The sequence below is a fragment of the Ursus maritimus genome, unplaced genomic scaffold, assembly GCF_017311325.1.
Source record: "Ursus maritimus isolate PB19 unplaced genomic scaffold, ASM1731132v1 scaffold_9, whole genome shotgun sequence".
Lineage (NCBI taxonomy): Eukaryota > Metazoa > Chordata > Mammalia > Carnivora > Ursidae > Ursus > Ursus maritimus.
Window position 1 is genome coordinate 38,637,376 of NW_024427107.1, and position 12,280 is coordinate 38,649,655.

A 12,280-nucleotide genomic window follows, 5' to 3' on the forward strand; every position below is an offset into this window, starting at 1 on the left:
TAGGGCCCACCCTAATCCAGTATGACCTCATTTTAACCGGATTACATCTGCAAAGACTCTATAGTAGCCATTGTCCATGATTTCACTTTTCACAGTTTCAGTTGGTCAACTGAAGTTTGAAAGCAGATCATTAGCCTCCTTCTGATGTATCAGAAGTCAAGAGTGGCCTAACACTATGTCAAGGTCCCTACATCATTCACCTCCCTTCATCTCATCAGTGGGCATTTTATCACCTCACATCATCACGAGACAAAAAAAGAGTGCAGGAGAATAACATATTTTGAAAGAGAGAGACTACATTCACATAACTTTTTTACAGTGCATTGTTATAATTATTCTTATTATTAGTGATTGTTGTTAATCTCTTCCTATGCCTAATTTTATAAATTAAATTTATCATACGTATCCGTGTACAGGAAAAAACAGTATATCTAATGTTCTCTACTATCCGTGTTTTCAGGCATCCACTGGGGGGGTCTTGTAATGTGTCCCCGTGAATAAGGGGAAACTATTCTATTTTTAAGTAAGATTACATTCACCGGTATGGGGATTAGGACTTCAACAGATCTTTTTAGGGGACACAATTAACCCATAGCAGATATTGTGGCATAGACTCTTTGTACTTTGAAATGTGAGTTCCAAGTTGGGGGTTTTGTTTGCTTATTTATTTTGTTTTGTTTTACCATTTTGAACAGGTTCCTTTATTTATTTATAAAGCAAGATGTTGAAGTGCTATGATTATGAAGGGGGAAAAACTCAAGAAAAGTTTCACTTTTTAGTGTAAAAAATAGGAACTGATTAGACATGTAGATATTAGGCATCTTCGCTTTGTTTTAGAGCTAATGTTATTCAAAATATTTATTCTTAAGAAGATTTGTATATGTTTTTATCCGAGAGTTGTTGCTTCACTATTTAATTGCTGTAAACGGAACTCTAATAGAGTACTTTCTCACACTATACTGTTAATAGAGTGTAAGTTTCTTGAGGACAGATATTGTCCCATTATTTTTATTTCTTCTCTCTTCCTAAAAAAGCACTATCAGTGAATGTTTATTAAACATGAGTTGAATATTTTCTCATATCTAGTTATACTGAATCATTTCGAAGGCAAAATAAAACTTCTTTAATCATCATTAACATCTGATTGTTGCTGTCACCTATTGGACTTTGGGAAAAATGCTTATCGGAGGAGATGAATGACATTTCGGTAGACATTTCTTATGTATAGCCTGTTGTTAGCCCTAAAGTATACAATAAACAATCAGAAACAATAAACAGTTGGTATCCTAGGTTCATCTTCAAGTTCCCAGGTCTGTAAGCTTCATATCTTAGCCCACCGGGTGTCCGAGTTACTTGAAAGCCATGATGTTAGCTAATGTCCTGCCCAGCTTGCTCACCTAGGATATGGACTCAAACATGTCATTTGCACACTGACTCTAGTCCATGATTTATTGAAGACAGGGTGAAGAAATTTGAACTGAAACCCTTTTTGATTTAATCACATTCTCCTAGAATCCTTCCCATAATCTCTTTTCCCCACCCAACCACACACAAGCAAAAATATTCAAAGAAGAATCTTTGTGGTTAAGATTCAAAAACTCATCTTGAACTTAAAGCTAGCAAATGTCAGCAGTTTCATGCGAGTTTGTCCTAATGTTCTCAGAAATCTAAACTATGGTATCTTGCCGCATTTAAAATTCTTCCCTGCTCGCCGCAGTCCCTAATAATATCCTGGCCATGCACCTTCATCTATATTCATGAGAGTGCAGATGCAGCCAAATTAGTGGCAGCAAAGCACATTTTACAGTGTAGAAAATACAATCTGGCTTCCTTTAAACATTTTTTGACAAAAAAGTTTTATTTAAAAAAAAAAAAAGAAAACCAGACAGATTTAAATTCACCACCACCCGTCGGAGGAGTCTGTTACAAATGCACAGCTGGCTTGATGATGAGTGACAAATCAAAAGTCAGAGAGAAACTTCCCGATCATCTGAGCCCTTGCCACCCGATTAGCAGAAGAAAAACAGGGCAGATGGAGGGAGACGCAGCAGTTCGGAGGGAACAGATGGCCACTACGAACTTGATATATGAAATTAATAACACTTTCTCAAATACAATTAGTAACAGGAATACATTACCTGAATTTTCATAACTGTGAGCAAGCTGACATTAAATGAGGTTTTTCAGATTAACAGTTGATGTGGCATTGATATTTGGAGGGAAATAAAAATATACAGCAATAAGAGAAACCTTTTGCTTTTTGGTGCCATTGATCAGGATGTTGTAACATATGAAAGGAGAATTACAATTCAAAGAAAGTCCACATTTAAATTTCACTAATTGGGATTTTTTTTTTCCTAATGTAGCCATTTGGGCCACATAATGCATGAAATACTTAAGAGCCTCGCAGATGTATGCAGCATCTACTACCCTGGATGAATTATTCTTTAGGAAGAAATTAACCATTATACATCTCCCTGCAGATAAACCCGGGGGAAAGGCAAACAAAAAGGGACACAGGGCAGTAAAAAAAGTCAAGATAAGACGAAATCAAGAGACTAGCTTTTGTGTTTTTCACAGCCACTCATGGTACAATAAGTAATTCTGGGGAAGTCATTAAGCTTTTTCTATTTTGATGTCCAGTCTCTAGAATGGGGGCAAAATGCTTGTGCTAGATGTCCTTGTTCAGAGCACCGACAATGAAAAAAAACTGTTTTAATTCAAAACCCGTGATAGTGATACCTTTGGATTGTGTTAACCAGTCCTCTGGGAAGCTGGAACCTTCGTGAGATCAGTGAGGTCAGCCCGCAGTGCAGCCTGAGGCTCCTGGGGAGGCAGCCAAGACGAAGATGGAGCTTTGTTGAATGAGGCCCAAATCCAGCCCCTGCAGGAGGCCAAGGCAACATGGGGTGTGACAAGATGAGGCCACAGCAGCAGCTGCTTGGGCTTCCTGATTGCAGCCAAGGGCACACCCATACTGATGGGGCAGAGCAGCCACAGGCTCAACGCCCGTGGGACAGGCGGGCTGGAGCGTCCGTGTGGAAGTGCAGAAACTGGGTCCGACGCAGGGTGGGCGGGGAGTAGTCATACACAAGCACACCAGCCACATGCACTTATCCAGGGTGGCAAGAGGAGTATCTTACAAGTCCCAGGAGGCAGATCATTAGTTCTGCTACAACATGAGAATGGCTGTTTCCACAGCTGGTGGCTGCAGAAATTGGCACAGAGAGAAGGTAAGGACATCTCCTCTTCCTTGAATGGAATAACCCTGGGTATTCAGGTAAACGCAGAAATCACAAAGAGAAGGCTGTTTGGTGTTAAGAAGCTAACACCTTCCTGTTTGCAAGAAGGAGAATAGAGACCAAAGAAATCAAGATAGACTTCCCTCTCCCAAACCATCCAGAAATACACTTTATCAAATAGACAAAACAGGTACAACTGGGAAAGCCTAGAATACAGGATGACTGTAGAGCACTTAGTAGACATTAAATAATGGTAATTTTATGTCATATCTGAATTTAACTTGTGGTTTCAGCTGTGAAGCCAATTAGCTGTGGGATCTTAGCTAAATCACTGCCTAAACCTCATGCCACCTAATGAGTTTTCATGTGTAAAATAAAGGGCTTGAGTTTTATGAAAGAACTATCAGGTCTAAAAATATTATATTAACAATCTAAATGTTAACATACCTATGGATATTTTGCTAATAATTTTAGGTTGCAATAACATGTCCACTTATAACCAAGAATAAGAAAGTTACTATTACTAGGAAGGTTAATACTAAATGTTCCCAAAGGGTTCAATCTACTAAGAAGAGGGTATAGATTTTCAGGTTTGAGCATGTTTTCTCTCACACCTGAGACAAAAATAAAATCATCACATACATTTAAGTTAGGCTAGGGAATTAAAAATAAGTATGAATTGGATAGGCGTGTTTCTGAGTTTGGGTTTTCTAGAAGCAGACCTTGACCCAATAACTTGAGAATAGGTAGTTTATTGAGGAGGTGGAAGAAAACACCAGTGTGGGCAGATGTAGGGGAAAAAAGACAGCGAAGACAGCCAATAAAAGTCACATTCTCAAGCCTGTCACCATAGCAGGTGACTGCTGCTCAGTCTCACTAGGAAAACTCTGGGGTTCCACGTAAAACACACATTCCAACCTTAACTCGCTGGAGGCTGAGGGAGCTGGGGATTTAAGGCATCAGCTACTGCCAGTCATTGTTTAAGAGGTGCTCCCAGGGTTTAATTCCCCTGAACTTCTGGTCTGTGCTGGTGGACAAGCAGTTTGCTCAGGCAGAGGTCAAATACTGGCAGTTAGAAGTCGAGTTGCTGCACCTCTCAGTGTTAAGTGCAAGGGGATATGGCGGGGCACTGGCTGGATCCGCTAAACATGACACGATAAAGCTACTCTCAGCAAATTCCTCACCCAATGGCTGTTTGTTCCATCAGACTGTGTGACCCGAGCCTTTATATCTCCTCCTACTCCCACCTTTGGGAAATGGGCAGAATCCATCCACTGGGCGTCCAGACTCCAAGCAGCTGCTCCTAGAAAATCCCCTGCTCTAAGCTTCACAAATGAATGAGAACCATCCCTTCATCCAACTCATTTGGATACATCCGGGTATTACATGAATGGCTTCCAGCCTCCTGAAAGTAAAAATCTTCATTTTCTGAATGGTCCTGACTCCACAGTTGGCTTTGCTCTCTCTGAGAATAAGAAGTGAGACAACAGAGGATGCAAGAAAGCTACTCTCATGACCTCTCCAACATTCTAGTAAGGGCAGGGGTTATTCTGACATACCACTTTTTGTTATTATTCCCCTGGCAACATAAAATTTGAGAGAAATCCAATTAGAATCACCGTTTACCTTACTTGGAATACAAAGGGAAGTTCCTCCCTCTTTATTAAAATATGCATATTGAAGAGAGCTAGTAAACAGGACTTCTAAATAGGGGGTCATCAGTAGAGTATTTGCTGATGTTTTCCATTCTCCCTTGATGTTAATGGGCAGCATGCTTTCAGAAAAAGTCTTAATAACCTGGACTTTCCTGATCCATAAGCTGTTGGGTTCGTCTGTTCTATGAAAAAAAAAAAAAACCTCAGTGCATGAGGTGTTGGAGGACTTGAGTCTCACTTAAAGACTTTTCTCAAGGATTGCCCTAAACGCTGAATAGTATTATTACCTCCCATTATTTATTTTATTCTCTGAAATTTAACAATTTTAATTCTATTCCCAAGAAATTATTTTTATTTGCTCAATCATTCAACAAATATTTACTGAGTACTTCTTATATGCCAGGCACTGTACCAAATAAACGTTTTGGATAAAGATTCCGCCCCTGTGAAGTTTACATTCTCATGTCAGAGTCAGACAGTAGTGTTAAAGTTATGAAGAAAGGTATTATGCAAGAAGGCAACAAGTTCTATAAAATAAAGAAAATACATAAAGCAGAGAAGAGGACAGAGAAGTGCCGCAGTTGTCAGGGGAGACCTCACTGGGAAAGTGCCATTTAGGCAAAGATTTACAGGGGATTAGAATATAATTCTGAGTACCTGGCACATTTCTAGGGCTAGCAACACTGCAGTAAATATGACAAAATCCTTCCCTAGAGAAACTTAGAGTCTAGTGAAGGAGGTTAATCATAAACAAACAAATAAATATAGTGTAATGTCAAAAGATAATCATCAAGAAGAAAAATAAAGAAAGACCCTGGGATAGTGTAAGGCTCAGCAATCTCGTTCTGGAAAGAGCCAGATAGTAAATATTTTAAAATTTCTGGCATAGTTTCTGACACAACTACTCAATTTTACCATTGTCATATGTAAACAGTCCTAGATAATAAGTAAATGAATGGGCATGGCTGTGTTTCAATAAAACTTTATTTACAAAAATAAGCAGTGGGCACAAATTGGTCTGTGGACCATAGTTTGTTAACCCCTAGTCATGGGAATCTTTGAGAATATGATATTTTAGTAGAGAACTGAATGAATGAATAAAAGCCATGTAGTATTCTAGAGAAAGAATATCCTAAGCAGGAGGAAACACAAGTCCAAAGGCCTTGAGATGGTAGCTTGATTGACAAATGTGAGCCTTGAAGTCAAGTGAACAACAACAACAAAAAAGACACAGGCAAATGGATCAGAGTATATAATAGACTTCATTGCTGGTCACGGTCGTTTATTCCTATCTGTATACACATTCTTTGCCATGTGATATTGTAGGTCTCCTCTTAAGGGGAGTAGTGCATTTTCCTAGTCTTGACTTTGCATTTAGCCATATGAGTTGCTTTGGTCATTAGAATAAAGTGGAAGTGACAATATGCCAGTTCTGAGTCTAAGGGTTAAGAGACCTTGTCTGTTTCTGCTCTTTCTCTCTCACACATCTGCCATTGCTATGACAAGAGCTCAGGCTAACCTTCTGGTCCCTCTAGGAGTGAGCCTACCCAGCCAAGCAATCCCAGTTGACTCCAGCCAGGATCAGTCAACTCTTAGCCAAGCTACAGACATAAGGGATAATCAGTACTGTTTTCAGCCACTGAGTTTTCAGATTGGTTGTTATTTAGAATAGTTATGTGATACAGAAAGGTAGCCAAGGGGGCAGATCATGGCAGCCTTGTGATTATGGTAGGAACTTCAGATTTTGTTCTGTGAGAAAGAGCACCATTTGAATGTTGAGGGCAGAAGGAAGGCAAGACTTGGTTCATATTGTAGAGGGGACATCAGGGTTACTGTATGTGGAACATACGTGGAATATGGATGACCACGCAGGAGACTTTTGCAGCAGATGGGTAACAGCAGCTAAACTAAGGGGGCAGAAGTGAAGGAGAAGAGAAATGGTCAGATTTGGGGTACATGTTGAAGGCAGAACTGATGTGCTTACTTACATGGACGTGAGAGAGGGAGTAATCAAGGATGGCTCTGAAATTCTTGTCCCGAACAAATGGCTAAATATTGGTACATTTGCTGAAATTGAGGATGATCTAGAAGATGAGTTGGTTGAAACTGGAAAAGAATATAGAATGGAGATCAAGATCAACAGAGAAATATTTTGCTAATATGAAACCATTAATTTTTTTTCTTTTAATTTGCGCAAGACTTCGTAGGTATACTCTTTAAGTCACTGTATTAGCTTGGGCTGTTACAACAAGATCCCACGCTGAGTGGCATTTGTTCCCTCACAGCTCTGGAGGCTGGGAGCACAAGCTCAAGGTGCCCTCAGTGTTGATTTCTGGTGAGACCTCTCTTCCTGGCTGCGGACAGCCACCTTCTCGTGTGTCCTCACTTGGCCTTTCTGCTGTGTATGTGTGGAAAGAGTAACAGATCTCTGCTGTCTCTTTCCTTTCTTAAAAACATACCAGTCCTTTAGGACTAGGACCCCACCTTTATGTCCTCATTTAAACTTAATTACCTCCTTAAAGGTCCTTTTTCCAAATCTGGTCACACTGGGGGTTAGGGTTTCAACATATGCATTTGGGGGGGGAACACAAGTAAGTCCATAACAACTATCTTTATTTATAACATAATTAATGGACTAAAGCAACTTGACTTGCACTTCAGTTAGCACTGACGTTTTTGTTTCCTGTACAGAAAAGTTTTTGAAAGTATTGCATATATTCTTTTTCCTCAACCTTTCCAATTAAGTTTCTTTTCAACCATTCCACTACAAAGTTTCTTGTTAGGGTCAGAACTGACTGCCATAGGCTTTAACCCAAATTTCCTTTTCTTCCCTCTTCTTTCTTGAATCCTCTTCAGATTTGACACGGTCGATCATACCCTCTTTCACTCTCTGTTCCCTATCTAACTTCCCTAAGAACTCCTCACAGTCAGCTTTGCTGGTGAGTGTTGAGATGCCTCAGGACATAGGCCCAGACCCACTGTTGTTTTCTAAAGCAATCTGTCCCCAGGTGATCTCCTCCGCTCTCCTGACTTTACATAAAACCTATACGGTTATTAGCTCCCACCTTTATGTATTCAATGTGACATTTCCACTTTGATCCAGACTTTTTGTACCTAACGGCACCCTTGACTTCTCCACTTAGATAGATAGTGGAAATATCAATAGTCATCTCATCAAGTCCAAAAAAGGACCCTTGACTTACCCCTAGACCAAACTAGTCCCTCTACCAGTTTTCTCCACCCGAGTAAATGGCACGATCATCAGTTCAGCTGATGAGGCCTCACACCTAGGAGTCTTCCCTATGTCCACTCTTTTCCTACCCCTCTTGTTTAATCTATTAGCAAATCCTCCCATTTACCTCCCTCCCCATTCTGCCACTTGCTAACGTTTTCATTGTAACCACCTACTAGGTATTGAAAATAAAATTTGCAGTTTAATAAAAGGGTTGCTGGCACTTTTAATGCAAATGTATGACTCCTTTGTAACTCTTTCACTGAAGCATGTGGCTAACACAAGCGAAGAAATGAAGAAGAAAAAGAACGTAGGTAGTTTAATAAGCAAGCCTTGCGAAGATTTTTTAAGAACCCAAAATGCAAGTGGAAAGAAAGTTATTTAACATCCTATGATGTTTATTGATTTGTGGAAATCTAATATCAAGCGGAAAAGAAATGCACCTAGGACAAAGAAATGCGTCTAGGACATTCCTTTTGGGGGAATTTAACTGTTACCCAGCTGGATTGTAGGTTGCGATTTGAAATCCTATAGCAAATTAGCTTGTGTGGCACTCTGTCCTTTCAAGCCAAGGAAGAGGATGTTTATGCTAACGAGGGACAACTCTTCCATACAAGTCAAGTCCTTCATGGAGGAATAGTAAAATATTTGGGGGCAAACCCTAGGTTAATTTTTGGAGCCCTTTAAACCTAACTCCCTCACCTACATAGGAGATGGGCTATACCATCCTCACTGCTGTAACAAGATAAATACGAGCTAGGACAAAGAAAAAAAATGAAACAGTCAAAAGCAAGCAGCACTCTTAAAAATCCGTAAAATCATTATGCAGTTTTAACCAATTACAGGTCTGCTTTCAGTTAAAAAAGTGCCAAGAGCCAACCACAGAAATGAGTCAGAATGGAAATTTAATTGAAGACTGCCCGCCAGCATCCATTGAAAAGACTATTTTGAGAGAGCTTTTGGAGATCAGGATTGCAGCCATATTTGATTTGCTTTAGGAACTGTTAGTTCAGACCAGTGAAACCGCCCCCTCTATGCTACAGATAGCAAGCCCCCTGCACTGAATTTTCCTTCTCTTCCACCAACTGCTTAGAGTTGAAAGAAATAAAGAAACTTCAACAATCTATTAAGATTATTTAGCAGGGCTGGATAAATAATTTGTAAGATCCAATGCAAAATGAAATTTGGGGGCTCCTTGTTTAAAATAAGGAAAAATGTGTTGCTGAAAGTCCTAAAATATAACCATTTCCCTTTCTTCTGAGATCTCTTTCTTGACCTTTTGATGTTTTTCATTAACTTTTTAATGTCGCACTGACTCAGGCAGGTGATACACACAGGGTCAGTACAGACCCTCAAAGGTGACTGAGGGCTCCTCCTGAGCCACTAGTCTAACTTGGCAATCTCCCATTTGTATGCTGGCCACCCAAGCCACATGGACAGGTGACCCTGAGAGATTCCAACCTCCCTGGGGGGCATACTAGGAACCTTGATCAGGAGTGGATAAAAGCTTTCCACCCCTGCTACCTCCCCCCCACACCCAGTGCAAAAAACCACCCATTAAATACCCTGTAAAGCTGGTAATCCTGGGTGAGGACAGCAACCATGATACCCTGCCCTGAGATACTGTGGGGTATAGGCATATGCGGCCCCAAACCTTTCCATGTTCATGCCCAGGCCCCACTAGGGATGGAGGGCAATGCAGAATGTGGGCCTTCCCTTGCTGACCTGTCCCTGCCCCTGGTTGAGGGTGGTGGTGGGAGTAGGGCAGGAGGTTGGAAGCGTGGTGGGCTTGAGGCCCAGAGGGTAGGGAATGGCTTGCCAAGAACCCATACCAGGGAGGTGGGAAGGCAGCAGGAGGCTTCACCACATATTAGCCCCAAGCCCCATCTCCTCATGCTCTATTGTCCCATCACACTTCACTTACAAAACACAAATTCAAGGATTATGATTATTAATAATTTCAAAACAGTGACTGTAGAGCAAGAAGCCTCCAGTCCTCTGAGCCCAAGGTCATGTGTGACTGCACTTTGTCATATGTCCATGAAACTGACCCTGATGGAAAGCGAATTTGCTGGTGACATCACAGTGTCCTGATCCTGGAGAGTCTTGGAGAAGTTGTGTGCCTTTGCCACCTCTTATCCAACATATACAATCTTTATTTTTTCTTTAAGATTTTATTTATTTATTTGACAGAGAGATAGAGAGAGCCAGAGAGCACAAGCCCACGTTCGGGGCGGGGGCGGGGGGGATGGCAGAAGGAGGAGGAGAAGCTGACTCCCCACTGAGAGCATGGAGCGCCATGCGGGGCTTGACCTGAGGACCCTGGGATCAGGACCTGAGCCAAAGGCAGACACTTAACTGACTGAGCCACCCAGGCACCTCAACATATACAATCTTATTTTTAAAAAAGAACTTTCTACCTTAGTAAGACAAGAAAGACATGGCATTTTAGAAATTTTAAAAACAGTATAGCTTTTATTTCATGCACTTATCACATCATACACAGCAGTACTAGGAGAACTTGCTGAAGACAAAAATGACTTAATTTGGAGTCTGTTTCTAGGCAGTGCCATTCTAATCAGAGCGTGATTAAGGCATTGCTCCAAGCAGTCTTGGCTGGCTTCAGTGAGTTTGCACAGATACGGCTCTCTGAGTCCTTTCCAGCCTGGACTGGATTAGCGCTCATCAAAGCCTCTCAGTGCTCACTGCTCCTCCTTCCTTAGGACTCCATTTCTTTATCGGTATTGCTGTTCAAACCATCTCCAGCAGACCCCAGTGTCATTTATGATGAATCACTGCACACCCTCACAATACTGTTGTGGCTGATCATTTTCATTGTGGTACATATTTGAAAAACCTAATTAAAAACTTAAATGTAACTAATAATTTTGAAGTTCTTCATAGCTCTGCACATATGGTCTCATAGTTGTAATTCCACCTCTTTTTTTTTTTGTAGTTGATATTGCTTCGTTGGGGGAATGATTAGCTTTAATCCATCATATTTAATTATTATAATTATATATACAATTATATATATAATTCTAAGTATAAATGTATTTAATTAAGATTATTTGTATGTAATATTTCTTGGATGCTTACTACCTATCAGCGATACCTAAACTCCCTTAATCTTCACAACAGCCCTATAAAGTAAGCACTCTCCTCACTGTTTACATATGAAGAAACTGACTTGCAAAGTGATTGAGTAACTTGCTCAAATACATAGAGCTGGTTGTTGGTAACGGTTATTGAGGTCTTCCTCAGAGCCAGGCACCATGCTAAGAATTGTATATGTGTTATCCTGTTTCATCCCTACCGCTATTCTTTGGGCTTGTACAACTGTTATGCTCATGTTAGAGATGAAGAAATTTGACATTGGCAAGGCTGATTTTCTCAAGGACACGCTGCTATTGCCACTTAGGAGAAGAGGCAGGAATTTACCACAGGCATTTGGATACAAGAGATGGTGTTTTCATCTATTACACTATTTGTGGAAGGTTGTAGTTTACAAAAATGGTCAGAGCAGTATTTCTACTCCAAACTCCTCTTCCAGAACCTTGAACTCCATCTTCAGGAGATGGAGTCTATTTTCCTTCCTATTGAAGCTGTGTGGGCATTACGACCACCATGGTAAGTAGCAATGTGGAGGAAGTGATGCCACGTGTCTTTTGGGGACTAAGTCAGGAGGGGCACTACAGCATCTACTCAGCTTGTTCCTGGTGCTCATCCTTGGCACTCAGCCGCTGTAGAAGACGAGTGATTCCTCAAAAATGTCCCTGTCCTAATCCCTAGAACCTGTGACTATGTTACTGTACACAGCAAAAGGGATTTGCCTGCAGATGAGATTATATTAGATGTAATCACAAGGTTCCTTAAAAGTAGAAGGGGCAGAAAGTTCAGAATCAGGAGCAGTGCCTATAGAATGCTCATGGAGAGGACGGTAGAAGCTCATCGGAGGAAGATCTGATTATGGAAGAGAGGCACAGAGAACGGCAATGTCTCTGGTTTTGAAGATGGAGGAAGGGGTTCTGGAGCAAAGGGATGTGGGCAGTCTCTACAACCTGGGAAAAGGAAACGGATTCTCCTTGAGAACCTCTGGAAAGCAGTGCAAACCTACAACACCTTGATTTTAGTCCAGTGAGCTCTCTATC